A 16,112-nucleotide genomic window follows, 5' to 3' on the forward strand; every position below is an offset into this window, starting at 1 on the left:
TATATTATTTGCTTAGGTATAGATATATCTGGTTGTCATTTAATGTTTCATTCCACTTTCCTCTATTTTATTTACATCAACGAAACAATGCTGGAGCATGTCTTCTCATCCTATGCCCCTGGAATGCAGTAGGATTCTACTTGGCGCTTGTATGAATATATTTACAAACATTACTTTGAGAGAAAAAAAATGAACACATCAGTACTTGTATCTTAAATTCCGAGAGGGCTGAGGAAAAGGAAGATGAAAATGAAGTCACCCACTCCATAAAGTTTGTCTCAGTTCTTGCCACTGCTTGAGGGTCTACTCCACCATGATGTTGGATGAAGAAAGACTGGGATGAAAAGAAAACTCTTAGGAACAGATCTGTGTACTAGCCGTGGCTTGGATCAAGCCATTCTGCACCAAAGTAAATGCTGTGATAGGAGTCTGAGATCAGCTCTGTTGGTAGCAAACCACTGCAATTCAGCATTCCATTTATATTTATTCTAAATTCTACAGTGCCCCTTAGGTCACACTGAGAACTTTTAATGATAGAGAAATTTAAAATGGCTGGTGAATTTATTGTGCAAACTGCCAATAACTTCTCAAGTGCTTATCACTTGTGTCTGATGTATATTTTGCTATTCAGGCAGGATGAGATGAAAAATATGGTTTTCATGAAAAAGAGAAAAATCTGCTTTACCTGAACTATAGTTACATTATTTCTGTGACATAAACTGAGGCCGTTGGTAGGATGCTCAGCCCCATACGGTCCACCTCTACTTTTCCTGTGTTTCTAGCTGCTCCCACTTCACTTTTTCCAGCACTAATCAGAGAATAGATCAAGCTGAAAACTAATCCTCCAAAAAATGACTATTTATTTGTTTATATAAATATATGAATAATATATCAACATTCAGTTGAGTTCTATAATCTGATTCATTTTGCAGTATTGCAGGTATTGAGAAAAAGCAGGTGGAAATAGAAAGGAAGGAAGGATCATCCCTTTTTGTGGCAACACAAATACATGGTGGATGAAAGTGGTAAACTACGTGGGAACCACGGCCTGCAAATATCCTTTCTGACCTGGTAATTAATACATCTGAGACTTCAATGTACCAGAATAAGATCAGAGAAAATACAGGTAAAAATCTACCTCCCTTCCAAATTTATGATCCAGAAAATATTCCCCAAACTCATAAGCAGAGAGCAAGCATTCAGTCTTAGAAAAAAGTCTAAGAATGACACACCATATTAGTACCAAACTGTCTCTCTTTTTTTGAAAACTGAAAACATTGTCTCTACAAGTCTTTATAATAGAGTGCAGTTAACAAAGGCAGCTCGCATTTGTAGCAGTTTTCACAGCAGTTTTTGCAGGAGGGTGCACAGAAGGCAGCCAGCAACTCTGTTGAGGACAGCATAAACCAGCTCAGCAACGGTGGTGATGTACCACAAGGTCTGGATAGAACAGCAGGAGGTGGGATATTTTGCCTTCAGGAGGTAAGTGGTGCTGGACCACCAAGTGAAGGAGTTGCCGATGAAATTCAGCAGCCTGTGCAACATAACAAACCACCAGAAAGAGATCAGCTGAATCTTCCCTGAGACCCCGCAGCTACAAGAAAACACTAAAACTCCAACTCTGCTGAATGAGGTGTGGCAGAGCCTATATTTACAGGGTTGGTAATTGGACACACCTCTTATGGCAAAGTCTGGAAGCTCATGACTTAACACCAGAAGCAGCTACACCTGCAGATTGGCAACTGCAAAAGAGATTTAATGCCCTCGTAACAGGTGAGCATCTGGCAGCTGTGTAAAATGAAGCATCTGAACCAAATAAGCCTGAGCACAACAGCATTAGGAGGAAGTGACCTCATGTTTGTAGGCCCTGATATTATGTGGAACTTGAAGTAGCCCAATATCAGCTAGAGGGAAAACACAGCAGGGCACAAGTGATTAAGGAGGTTTCTTGAGTGCTTGAGTGGTGTCGTCTGCAAATTTACTGAGGGTGCACTCAATTCCCTTGTCTAGATCATCAATAAAGATGTTAAACAGGAGTGGCCCCAAAACCGAGCCCTAAGGGACACCACTCGTGACCAGCTGCCAACCAGAATTAACTCCGTTCACCACAATTCTTTGGGCCCGGCCATCCAGCCAGGTTATTACCCAGCAAAGCGTGCGATCATCCAAGCCTCGAGCAGCCAGTTTCACCAGGAGAATGCTGTGGGAAATGGTGTCAAAAGCCTTACTGAAGTCAAGGTAAACAACATCCACAGCCTTTCCCTCATCCAATAAGCAGGTCACCCTGTCATAGAAGGAGACCAGGTTTGTCAATCAGGACCTGCCTTTCATAAACCCATGCTGACTGGGCCTGATCATCTGGTTGTCCCGCATGTGTTGTGTGATGGTACTCAGGATGATCGGCTCCATCAGCTTCCTGGGCACCGAAGTCATGCTGACAGGCCTGTAATTTCCCGGATCATCCTTCCGACCCTTCTTATATATGGGCGTCACTTTGGCCGATTTCCAATGTGTTGGGACCTCCCTGGTCAGCCAGGACTGCTGGTAAATGATGGAAAGTGGCTTGGCGAGCACCCCAGCCAGCTCCTTCGGTACCCTCAGGTGTATCCCATCCAGTCCCATAGACTTGTGTGTGTCTATGTGATGCAGTAGGTCACTATCTCCTCCTGGATTGTGGGGGAGTTGTTCTCCCAGTCTCTGTCTTCTGGATGAGGAGGATGGATTCCCTCAGTGCAACTAGTCTTGTTTTTAAAGACTGAGGCAAAGAAGGCATTAAGGACCTCAGACTTTTCCTCGTCACTCGTTGCCATGTTTCCTCCTGCGTCTAGCAGGGGATGGAGGCTCTCCCTGGTCTTTCTTTCACTGTTGACATACTTATAGAAACATTTCTTGTTGTCCTTGACTGCTGAAGCCAGATTAATTTCCAGCTGGTCTTTAGACCTCCTGATTTCCACCCTGCATAACCTCACAGCATCTTTGTAATCATTGTGAGTGGCAAGCCCCTTCTTTCAAAGGCTGTAAACTCTTCTTTTCTCCCTGAGTTACAGCCAAAGCTCCCTGTTTAGCCAGGGTGGTCTTCTCTGTCACTGGCTTCTCTTACAGCACTTGTGGACAGCCTGCTCCTACGCCATTAAGACTTCCTCTTAAAGAGTGCCCAACCTTCCTGGACCCCCATACCCTTCAGGACCATCTCCCAAGGGATTCTGTCAAGCAGGTGCCTAAACAAGACAAAGTCAGTCCTTTGGGAGTCCAGGACGTCAGTTCTGCTTCCCCCTCTCCTGACCTCTCTAAGAATAGAGAACTGTATTATTTCATGATCGCTGTGCCCTAGTCGGCCTCCAACCACCACATCATCCACCAGTCCTTCTCTGTTCACAAAGAGGAGATCGAGTAGGGCACCTTCTCTGGTTGATTCACTCACCAGCTGTGTCTGGAAGTTGTCTTCCACACATTTCAGGAATCTCCAGGACTGGTCCCGCTCTGCTGTGTTGTATTTCCAGCAGATGTCTGAGAAGTTAAAGTCTCCCACAAGAACAAGGGCAAGCAACAGTGAGATTTCTCCTAAGTGCCTATAGAATATTTCATCCACCTCTCTGTCCTGGTTGGGTGGCCTATAATAGACTCTCACTACAACATCTGCCCTGTTGGCCTTCCCCCTGATTCTAATGCAAAGACACTCTACCCTGTCTTCACTATACTTGTGTTCAAAGTAAATTTATGCTTGGAAACTGAAGTTTTGTATAAATTCTGAAGAGACAAAAGGAACAGGTACCTATAAAAGAAGCTTAAAAAGAAGAGGAAAGCTTAATTAAAGTAAAAGGCTAGAGTTAACAATGTCCATGACCAACATGCTTGTACCTAGAGGTATAGATGGGATAAACTCTAGTCCTTTCAAAAACTGTTGACAGTGAAAAGACAGAAACAATTTGTGAGCCTGAAGGCCTTGAAATACTTCTACCAAAGAGTAATAAGTAAACATTTCACTAAAAGCGCAAGAATTTATGTAAATTGTGTTTCTTTCATGGCTCTTGGAAGGCAGGGAATTATGCTTGTTAACTCTTCCAGGACAAGAACTGGGCTCTTAAAAAGTCAGTTGTGTCTAACCTTTGAACTAAATACTAATTACTTAAGTGGGAATACCTTTGGTTTACTTGTGACTGTCTTTTTTTTTTTTTTCCAAATCCATCTCAGGAATAACTACCTCTAAATATGATTTTTATGAATGCTGGGAGCAAAGGAACTCCCACCCCCATATTTTATTTTTTTCTCAGTAAACTCTTAATAGATCTTGAAGGATTATAACAGGTCCTGTAAGAATTGTGAAGTTCTTCTACATAATTTATAAAGCCTGTAGAAAAGCTAACCTTTTGTCTACTTACATCATTCAGATGTCTAACTCTTTCACAACTTATCAGAGACTTAAAAAATCAAATTTATTCCAAATGTGGTTCTATATTTTATATATAACAGATAAAATGAAGAATAAGGTTTAAAAAAGACATGTAAAAATCACTGTTGAAGTGGTGACAAAAGCAAACCGATGAGATAAAAATTACTTTGACAGAGAGAATATTTACCAAAGAATAGATGAGGGAAATGTCAGAAATCTGTTGTGTGTAAGAACACCTACTGCACTGATAAGCTTTAGAGAAAGCAGTGCAGTTAAAAGTGGCTTTAAATACTGCTTCAAAAAGCTTGGAGCTCTGAGGCTTGACAAGGTTTAATAGACTAGGAAGTGCATTGGCACAAAAGGAATTATTACTAGCTTTGCAAATTTTAAAATATTTTTAAAAAACCTTAAAAAGACCTTTTAACATGCAATTATAAACTGTCTTATCATGAATTACAGTTGGATTTGAAGGGCCATCCTCAGTGTAGTGAGTTCTTGATTTAGGAAACTACTATAGTGGACTCACCCATTGTGACTCTCCTTCAGACAAACATAATTTTTGGAGCAGAGAAGGAAAGCAAAAGCTTCAAGATTCCTTTTTGAGATAAAAATATTAGTGTCTCAAGTCATTCTTTGCAGAATCATGGGTAAACTCTAATACCTCTGACATCTTTCTCATGACCTTTTCTAAATCCCATTGAGTGTGTTCAGGTGAAATGAAGTATCTGTAACTATCTGGTACTAAAGTGGGGATTCATTATCCTTTAGACATTTATGATCTTAATCTAGTTTAGAATACTTTTCTAGCATTCGTTTATACTTAATGGAGAGAGAGAAGCGTCACTAAAGAGCATTTTACCCTACTTGCTCTAAAAACCTATGTTAAGATACACTATATTGCATTGTGGAATTCATTAAAGGAGACAGAAAATACACTGTAAGGAATCCATTGAAAAGGGGCCATATTCTACTACTTAGTTTAACTTAAATGCCTCAGGTTTAGACCTAATAGTGCACCACAGCACTGGGCTAACACAGACACAGGTGTAAAAAATCTATCTTTTTGTTCAAAATTGTGGCTGTGTGAAGTGATACAAAGGTAGCTCAACAAATATGCAAAATTATATTATACAATGTCAATGTGAGCTAGGAAATGAGCAAGCAAACATGTTATAAAAGGGCTGTAAGAAAACTGAGCAACTGGACAATAAATTACTTGTGAAGTTAAATGACAACAAACACAACACAAAGATTTAGGAGAACCAGTTCTAATTCCTGGCAGAATGAAAAACATAATGGGTTGTCCAGGGTTATTCTAGACTAGTCATTAATGGTCAGGAAAGAGGTCTTGGAATCACAGTGAGGAATACTTTGAAATCCTTAGGTCAGTTCTCACTGCCAAAAAAAATCCCAGACAGAAAATATGCTAGCGCAGATTAGCAAAGGAAGTAAAACTAAACCAGAAAATGTTACTATGTCTTTTAAAAAGCATAAGAGGTAAGGAATTGCTTCCATCTGAAGTGATATTAAATAGGTGTTTAGATTGGAAAAGATAGTTGATAAGGTTTACCAGAAGTCTAGAGCAAAAAGTTAGAAGAGAATGTAAGTAAGGAATTATTATTTCTTATCTCTAACAAAAACATAGATGCAAGCAAAGAAATTATCAAGCTAAAACTTAAAAAGTATGTAAGAAGAAAATAGTATTTCACATACTGCATCAGAACATTTCTAAAATCATTATTGCCCAATGTCTTGAAAGGTCTTAAAAGGAATTAAGGAATTACTTTAACAACAGGTGTTTACTTTAAAAAAAAAAAAAAAAAAAAGTGTCTCTTCTCCAAAATAAGAATTATTAGTTAACCTCCTAAAAGAGTGAGAAGGATTATATTGGGAGAAAGGGAGTTCTACATAGATCCAAATACAGTGATACTTATGCTCACAAATGAAAAATTTCCTTAACGTTCTCAATATAATCATTTAAAATTATTGAGGTCTCTTAGGTGGAGAATTCTTTTCTTCTCTCATATAGCTATCATTTAATCTCAGGAATAATCTTGATCAATATAGTTATGATAATCTATAATTTTCAGTTAATCTTGATATTTCAGAGAAGATATAAAATAAAAATGTATTCATTATATGAGATTTAATGGAATCCATCAGACTTCAAGGTTCATATTTTTTATCTGTCTTGGAACAGCTTTTAATATCTTTGTTGACATTACTCTTTGCCTGAAGATAGTTTCTTCAAGACTGTAATACTACATCATGAACATGTGTCAGTGTTGTATTAACTGAATGAATTTTAACAGATGAAAATGTAGCTAATTTATTACATTCTATTTTAAAAGGAAGCTTTCAATTTTCAGGAAATTACAAAGAGAAAAAGAGACTGTCCCTACAACAATATTATCTTTTATCTGGTTATATCTAATGTCAACTCATTCCATGGAAGTAAATATAAGAGGAATTTTCTCATCACGGCTTGGGAGGGATGACATAGAATTTGTGTGTAAAGGAGCTTGTCATACTTAACCTCCCTAGATTCAGATCATCAAAGTAGATCCCCAAGACGTCAATGTTGAACAAAGCTTGGAAATATAAATAGTTATTATCTTCTATCTTTGAAATAATATTTTTACTGCGTGTTGAGAAAACCCATAGTTATGAATCCTGACATAACTCTTAGTTATTTCAGTGTTTATATAAAATAGTTCCTATGCTGTCAGTGAAATTTTCTGCAGTTTACATGAATGCAGAATATGTTCAGTCCTCTAACTAGTGTTTGTTCCAAATTCAGATTTTGCAGTATCTTTCAAATATTTTGAACCATTAAAACAGACAAAATATTACTATGCTAGTCTTAATTTTCTTATTTTGTTGTTTCTCTTTTGTGAGTAACCACTTCATGGAACTATAACTGAAATATGTAAAATAAGAAAACACCTGTGAAATAACAGTAAAATAATATAATTGAATAATTTTTAATACAAGTAACGTTGATGTGATGTGCCACACTGCTTGATCATGTATCTTTGCTTATATTAAAATCCAAGAACAACCAAATCATATACCTTAAAAATAAAGGTTTGAATCAAGAACCTAAACTATTCTTACACAAAGCAGATTTCAAGTAACAGAAATTTGATGGAATTACAGGACAAACACCTGTATCAAGATGAACTAACTTTAAAATGCTTGTTTTATTTTTGTGTTTCTTTCTTTTTATTCCCCCCCCCCCCCCCCCCCAGGGCGTAGGTAAATATAATATTTATTTAGAACTTATGTTTTTTTCATATTTCTTTTCATATGTAGGGTATGATAGTTTTACATGTCATAGTGAAGTGTTATGAAAAAATATTATGCTAGTTCTGAATGAACAAGCTTCAGGTTTTGGAGATAATTTAACCATATTGGAGCGTTATTGCGTACTCCAGCTAATACACACTGTTTCTTTAACGCTGCTACTTATATTATTCATGATAGGAACTAGCTCATCTGGACCTACTCTCAGCCTCTTCTATGACACTTCATTTTGCCACAGAGATATGTTGGGTGGTATTCTGACCAAATCTAGACAACTGCTGTGTAGATTAATCATCAAAGGATCTTTCTTGTCAATGAGAAAAACAGCTACTTGTACAAGACAATTCATCTCACCCTAGAATAGATGCCTAAAATAGATCAGATGAATAACACTCTGAAAGAAACTTTCTCCTAGTTGACAGGCTGACAGTCACTAATGAAGTCTAGGCAGAACAGTGTAAATGTCCATGCTGTGTACTGCTAAGCTGTTTGAGGTGCATCCTACATACCTTGTGAGGTACATATACTGGGTGTGTTCTTTCATAGCATTGAGAACATGTTTTGTACGAGGAAACACTCAAGACAGTTATTTAATTCAATTATATAAATGGTCCTGTACATTGTTGTAGGGCTGCCTACTTGCTTAAAACTAAATGCTGATGTGAATGAGCGATCCACAGCACTTTAATAAATAAATGCATTTTAATATTTTCAGCAGTGAATCAATCTTCTTGTACAATGGTGGATGTCATTTTACAACAAATGGTATTTTTAAAGAGGCAGATCTGACTCATGTCACTGATGTCAAAGATGAATTCTTCCTTAGTTACCAACTTCACAATAGATGTATCCTGATATGAAAAATCTGATTTAACCTTCAGAATTTCTGAATGGGCACCTTATCTTGCTGTCAAGCATTTACAGAGGCATGACCAACAAATAAAGCAGCTACCAGTATTTGAAAATCACAAGTGAAAAGATTACCAATGAAATATGAAAGGCCAGCTTCCAATTGCTTTGGGGAAAATATTTAGATTCCATATTTGAAGAAATATTACAGATGAACTGATCCAGATATTAAATATGTGAACCCACAGACTGTTTGGGAAAAAAAAAAAAAAACAAAAGGAAACTGAAAATATATTAAATGATTCAAAGCAAGGAAAAAGAAAGTGTAACAAAATGAAAACAGTGATTAGAGATTCAAAGACAAAGGATACCATCATAGCCTAAAATGCTTCATTTTCAGAAATGTATGATATAATAACAGCCTGAAATATTTTTACATTATTTTCACATTTAAAATTCCAAAGAGAAATATCAAATTAACTAAGTACTATGATTATAATTTTCTACTTAAAGAACAAGTACATCACAGAAAGAGATGAGTCTAATGACTGGTGAGATGAAGTGTTGCACTCTTGCTCTAGAGCCCACAGGGACATTTAATGAACTTGATTACTTCCTCCACCATGCTGTGGCTGCCTTCTACCTGGGGAAAATCTTTTTGTGTCTCACAGTCTTTTCATATAAATAGGTATCCCTTTTAAAATACAGATATATGACCTAGATACAAGCAGAACTGTTTAACCCTAATTCTACAAGGTGGAGTGCATTCCTATCTCCCGTATAATTAATACTCAGTGATTTGTGAAGCCAGGCACTATAACTCCTGAATGTTCAAACAAATGGTAAAACAAAAACTGAATCTATCATTTCATTTTTCATTCTTAGCAATATTTACATACAGCACAAGTACTTTATTTCATCATTCTTGATTGAAAATATTATAAACCCTAGAGGCAAATGAAAGGAAATATGTTTTACCCTGTGTCACATCCTGGAGCTGCACTATCTTGAATATGATCAAGGTCAAATGTGTGTGAAGGCTAGTTAATGTAAAAACTTTTATTTGCATATTACTGTGTTAAAATCTCTTTACATTGTAAGGCAAAGACTGACAAAATTATTCTGAGACACCATTAAATTTACACAGAAAGTTTTAACTTGACACAAACTTTCTTGCATGTATGAATTAATGATGATTCAATTATCCCTATTTAATGTACTGAGTTTGTTAATTGTTTGATGCAAATTCACTGATAAACATCACCTGAAGCACACATAATTTTTCAGGCTTTCATACCAGCTCCTGTCCTATTATAATTCACTAGCTTTTTGGAAGCAGTGTTACCTCTGAACTGTAGAAAACTAACTTACCGGGGTTTTTTTTATTATTATTTTGACCAAAAGAAAGGATCAAGAACATAAAATGAATTTTTCAGCTTCATCTAAAGTTTCTAAAGTGATTTGTGTAGCTTCTTTCCCTTTAAATCCAATATGCCCAGTATAACAAGTTCAGTATTATTTTGAGGTCTGTGTTCAAGCAGTTAGTTTGTGATGATGATATTTGGTGAACCAATGGTCAAAGATAATCAGGAAAGGCTCCAAATCCAATACTAACTCTATAAATATTGTTTGTGGATTTCTTGGCTTCATAGCCAATTATTTAATGTAACTATCCTGCTTTTAATGAATGTTGGACATAAATCCTTGTATCAATATGCACCATATTTTTCAAGTGTGACATATCACAGTCATAGTTGCATTAATGAGATTGGGAAGCTTTGCAGTTCCAGAGAAAAACTTTAACTGATTTTTTTTTTTTTTTAGAGCATTAAATAAAGCTTGAGGCTCAAAGTCTGTGGAATAATTTCCCTCAGTCAATGTTTCTGCCTCCAAAACAGTTTAGCATTTAAGCAGAAATAAGTCCAGTATCACAAATGTTGTGTGTAAGTATTAGTTATAGTAGCTTAATATCTTAGGTTACAATGAACATTATTCCTATACCTTTTGCTGTATTAGAATAAACTTTATTCGGACAACAGTGTAATTTTCAGAGTTAATATAGACATTCAATAATGTTCGATTGGAAAATCTCAGATATCCTTCTGCCCTATAGATACACATGCTTTAAGAAGCATTTCAAAACCTTGATAACAACAGGAATAAGAAAAAAAAAATCTAAGAAACATTTCCTAATAGCTAATAGAAAATATTGTGAATTCTATCTTTATCTTCAGGTAGCACTGCTTCTAATTCTCTCATTACTTCAAATGCTAGCATTAAATAATACATTTAAATAATGGTAGTTGAAAATATCTCTGCAAGAACTATTTTAAAAACTTTTGTAATTCAATACTAAAGGATGTTTGTTCAATTTTAAGAAGTTCTATTTATGAATCAGTAATGCATTGCTGAATGTAATCTCAGTAATTAGAAAAAAAAAAATACTACCTTAATGAAGTTTTCAGGAACTTCACTTTTAGACTTGATTTTTATTCTTGGGAGTTTAGATATTTTTAATTACTCACATACTAGTATAAATGGACTAAGATAATGAAAGAATCTATTCTATTATCTCTCCTCCCTTCCATTATCTATTTCTCAGTTCATGAATGAGTAAAGTGAAGATGACAGAAATGTAAGTTTTCATTGGTGTTCTGCCAAAATACTAGATCTACATTTTCTTTTCATTTAAATCAGACTGTGTGGACCTGGAATCCAAATGATATTTATTTATTTATTGGTTTTTCAGTCCAAAGTAGGTAACAATAATGATGCTTAGTGGAAAACAACATTCATAGGGGGCATATCAATCATATTTTTTTGCAAGGCAGATGTATTCTTTATTGTGCTATAAATTTTAATATCCTCATGTATAAGGCAGCTATAACCGATTCAGTGTGATGCAACAGAATCAAAATAATCTTTATGTCATCTCATGAGAAGCTTTAGGTTGTGTCTCTTCATAACAGTTTTTAATCAAATTATGTAGATGTAACCCTCTTTGATTAAACCTACTCCCACTTATATATCCTGTTATGTTTTCACTATAAGAGAAATTCAGTTCCTTTTAACTTAATATTGACATTTCCCTTCTCTGTATTGACAGCAATAGTGCTTAGGGATACGGTGCAGTTGAGAATGGTCAGTGTTAGGTTAATGGTTGGACTAGATGATCTTCAAGGTCTTTTCCAACCTACATGATTCTGTGAATGTTTCAGTTAGATACTCTCACAGCTTTTATATTTAGTAGCTGAAAGGCAGAACAGTAGATGAGCTTCAGCTGGGGAATTCACTTTTCCATATGGGGCACTCACTGCTCTATTTGCTAAAAGCAAAATCCACTACAGAGTTTAAGCACCTGTGAGGTCAGGGCTGTGACATGTAGGTAGGTTCCACAGTAGAGATTAGAACTGAAAATTCTGAATAAAGTATTGTTGATTCTTACACATGAGAAAGTCTCCTAAATATAACTAATAAAAGAATCTATGTGCCTGAAACATGATGTGTTTCTTGAGTGAGTTTAGAATTGCTTTTACCCTTGAGTACCTGAAGTTGAGGTGAAAGAGGTTTCAGTAGTTGGAAAATATAGTGAGCACTGATCATATCTAGTTTTAACCATTTATATCTTTTAAAAAACAGTCATTCTTGTCATTCACATTTCTTGATATTTTGAATTACAGAATAATTCTTTTCCTTCCTCAAAAAAAGTTTGGTATATTAAATGAAAATGACTTTTTGTTCTGCTATCTCAAGACTCTAAACTTTATTTGCTTCTCCTTCAAAAAAAACCCACCAACCTTTTAAACAAAGAGATTTATCCTCAGATTCTTCACACTACTAAGTGCTCTATACTGTTGCATAAAATAAACTCTCTTACTTTCTATTTCCAACAAGTTTCTAAGGCAATTGCATAGCTTTTGCTGGTAATATGTAGTCATGGTTAAAAATATGACTTTGTGTTTTTTCTGTAAGTCATCCATTAAAGCAACTTTAATTTCAAAAAAGTCTTTATGAACAAAAGTATGACAAAAAGCTTCGGTTGAAGTTTGTAGTATTTTAAGTAGGTAGGCATAAATAAGTAACAGATCTGCATTTCGCTGGTAGATAGAAAAATATTGACATTGATGATTGAGAGCAGCTGTATAATAATTCTTGAAGTCCATTCAACAAAAGATGTGAAGTGTACTCCAGTTTGATCCTATTCTGATTACTAGCTAGGCTACCTTTGCAAAAGGTTGAGGTTTTGCCCTTCTCTCATAGAGAAATGTACCACATTAGGTGACAGAGCTCTACCTAACCTCTCATAGCTGTACTTTAAAACTAAACATTGATGAGCTCTTTGACTACCTCTGGGAGCTGTGCTCTGGGTCTAGCTCATATTTAGCCTCTCCCAAGCACTGACTAAAGGGAGCGTGACCCTCCTTAATCAGGGGTCAGCTGCAATAAAGGCTCCTGGTACCCTAGATAAAAGGGCAGTTAGTGATACTCATTAGGAGCTGCTAGAACTTCCTTAGACCTGCAGCCTTATAGCTCCTCTTACCTCATCCTTATCTGGTAACAGCAGGAGCCCTCAGGTTTCTCAGAAGGTTTCCAGGTGTTCTCTGATGATTCTAGACCTTGTCCCCATAAGATCCAGAAGCTCCCAAAGCAGAACCTAGAGACTGCTGCACAAACTGCTGCTTCTGTTGGCATATATATTTTATAGATATATTTTTGTTTCCTGAATTTCTTAAAAACTATTTCTGGTGGATCAATACCAGAAATGAAGATTAGACTAAAACCCATTTTTAAACCAGTTTTATTTACTTTTGGAGAGAAGTAAAAAAAATAAGAAAATAAGATGATATAATATAAAGAGGAAGGCAACCATTCTTAAGAAAAAACTAGGATAACATTCCTTTTTAAGAATGCCAAGGAAAACAATTACTTCTGAAGTGTAGTCCTGCCTGAAGCATAATAAATCAGGACTACAGTAGTACCTTTTATGAGAAGGAATCCCTTAATTAAAGAAAGAATCACAGGATATCCACAAAAGTTAAAAAATAGTGCATACTTGAAAAGTATAGCTATTCTCACCCTGGTGATTTGAAGTAGTAGGTTTTTTAATTAAATATTTATATTCAGGGAATTATTTCAGGTAAGATGGAAAGAGTCCAGGATTTTTTTTTTTTTTACTGAATTGGAGTACAGTTAGGTTTTTTCTCCCTAATGTCTTGCCTTCTTCAGGTAGTTGAAGTAAAGACCCTGCCTTTCTGACAATACAACTGACAGCAAAAACAGAAAGAAGAGAAAAAGCAAAATAACAGTCACAGAAAGTAATTAAAAAACAAATTTCTCGCCCCAAGGAATACAGTCAGTATTTTATTTATTTATTTCTCTTCTTAGATTTAATGCATGCACATTTTTGCTTATTTGTTATTACTCTGCAGTATCAGCTGAAAAGAACCAGCAAGACACCCAGTTCCAAACAGCGTTTTGTACCTTCCTGAACACTCTCATTTATCCATGTTAAGACTAACTGCCATCCTGTGAAAATAACCTGTTGAATGAAATTGCTGTAAGGTGCTCTCCTGTCTTCCGCTTCTGCCACACTCCTTCATAAACTACATCAACTGCTATGAATTCACAGTAGCTATGGTGATTCTTGAAGGGATGAAGAAGTATATAATTGAATGTCATCTTATTTTGAGTCATTTAATTTAGAGCTTTTGGCAGTGATGTTCATGACATTTCTTAACCTGAAGGTCTGTAAGTGAAGAGTGAAATACAAAGAAAGCTACACAGAGAAGCTCACAGAAGTTCATCTTTACTATAAAGGTAGATGTGCACACTTCTCCACAGCTTGATTATTAGATTTTTTAAAAATAAATTTAATTAATTCAAATAGCTATATTTCAGAACTGTAACCTTCAAAATAAGGAAAAAAAAAAAGTAAATAATCACTTACAGTAATATAAGCAAGAGATGTAATTCTTCCATTCTGTGGCCCAAAAAAGTTATATACACAAAGTTATACATGCTACCATTCTTAATGATCATCTGACTGAGTAAAGCTTGGTGTTTTAACCAAACCACCAGTTTGGTGGTGTTTTACAGGAGAATAAAAATATCTGAGTTGTTTTCAATGTATATTAGATGTAACTGATTAGGAGCATAAAGGCAGAGGAGCTATGGGAAGGGGCAAAACTCTGTATAGTGATGCTTAACTACACCATTAATTTTTCCCCCAATGAGTTCTTTATATCTTAACTCTATTTCTGATTTTGTGTTTATTACCTTATTTGTCTCTAGAGTTTTGTGTACACATTTAAAAAGTAGGGGAGAGAGTAGAAGGACAAGAAAATTCTTATATAAAAGAAGTACATAGTGATTGTATTTTCTCTAATAGTTATGAATTTTATTTAAAACAAATATAATTTGTGGAAGCCAAAGTATGTCTTTAAACAGCAATTTGATTGAGGTCATTGGAATATCACAGGCATCTCTCTTTCCGTTGAAAGTCATGATTCCTTTACTTATGAGAAAACACCTTGTCCTTTTTTAATCTAGTCTGATCATAGCACAGTTAAAAGAAAGGATTTTCATGGCAGCGATTAAGTTCTTTTGTACAAGGATACACTGCATGAAAGAGACATACTAACCTTTAGGAGAGTATACTAAACAGAAACAGGATCAGTTGTGTGACAGAAATACATAAAAGGAAGTGGCTGGTTTCCCCTTATTATTTAAGGTACCCACAGAAACGTAAAAGTAAAGAAAATATTCATCATTGATGGATACGCTGGAAAAGGATGCAGGACTGGCCATTACAGCTGAATAAAATGCTTTTTATCTCTGCTTTTTCTAAATAAAGACATTTGTCTACAGATTTTTTTTTTTTTTAACAATTTATGTCACATACTCAATACTACTTTTCAGGGGGAAAAATAAGGCTTTCAAAATACTGAAATAAATTTCACAAAATTTTTATTGCAAAGTATTGAACTATTTGGAAGGAGTTAAAAAATTAATTGTTTTTAATGAAGAATATAGTCTAGCATTAGAGCACTACATAACTGAGAAAATGCAATCACATTATCCTCTTTATCCTCCCACCCCCAAAAGCTTTTTGAGTGGTATATGAAACTTTGAAAAAGAGTACACTGAAGTTTTAAATACAGAGTTCTTAAAGATGGTCAAAGGTAGTTGACAACTTTTTGTATATTCTTGGAAAATTAGAATATAAGGTCATAACATCTCACTAATGATGATGTGCCTTTTTAGCAATTGTTTTCACTGTTCCATTATGAATCAGTCTAGCAGCTACATACAAAATCTATTTAAAAATATTCTTGTAAATAATTTTATGACTACTGCATATCAGAATTCTTTAAATTGTCATTTGATTTATAAAACAAAAAATCATATAAACTGATACTAAATTTATAAACATAGTATTACTGAGTATATATTGTTAACTTGAATTATCACTTGTTCATTAGTCTTTGATTTCTGTTATTTTAAATTTTAAAGGAGGTGCTTGTGTACCATACAACAAAAGATAAAAACCATGTAAGTCTGCATTTGG

Source organism: Strix uralensis, chromosome 2 (assembly GCF_047716275.1).
Source record: "Strix uralensis isolate ZFMK-TIS-50842 chromosome 2, bStrUra1, whole genome shotgun sequence".
Taxonomy (NCBI): domain Eukaryota; kingdom Metazoa; phylum Chordata; class Aves; order Strigiformes; family Strigidae; genus Strix; species Strix uralensis.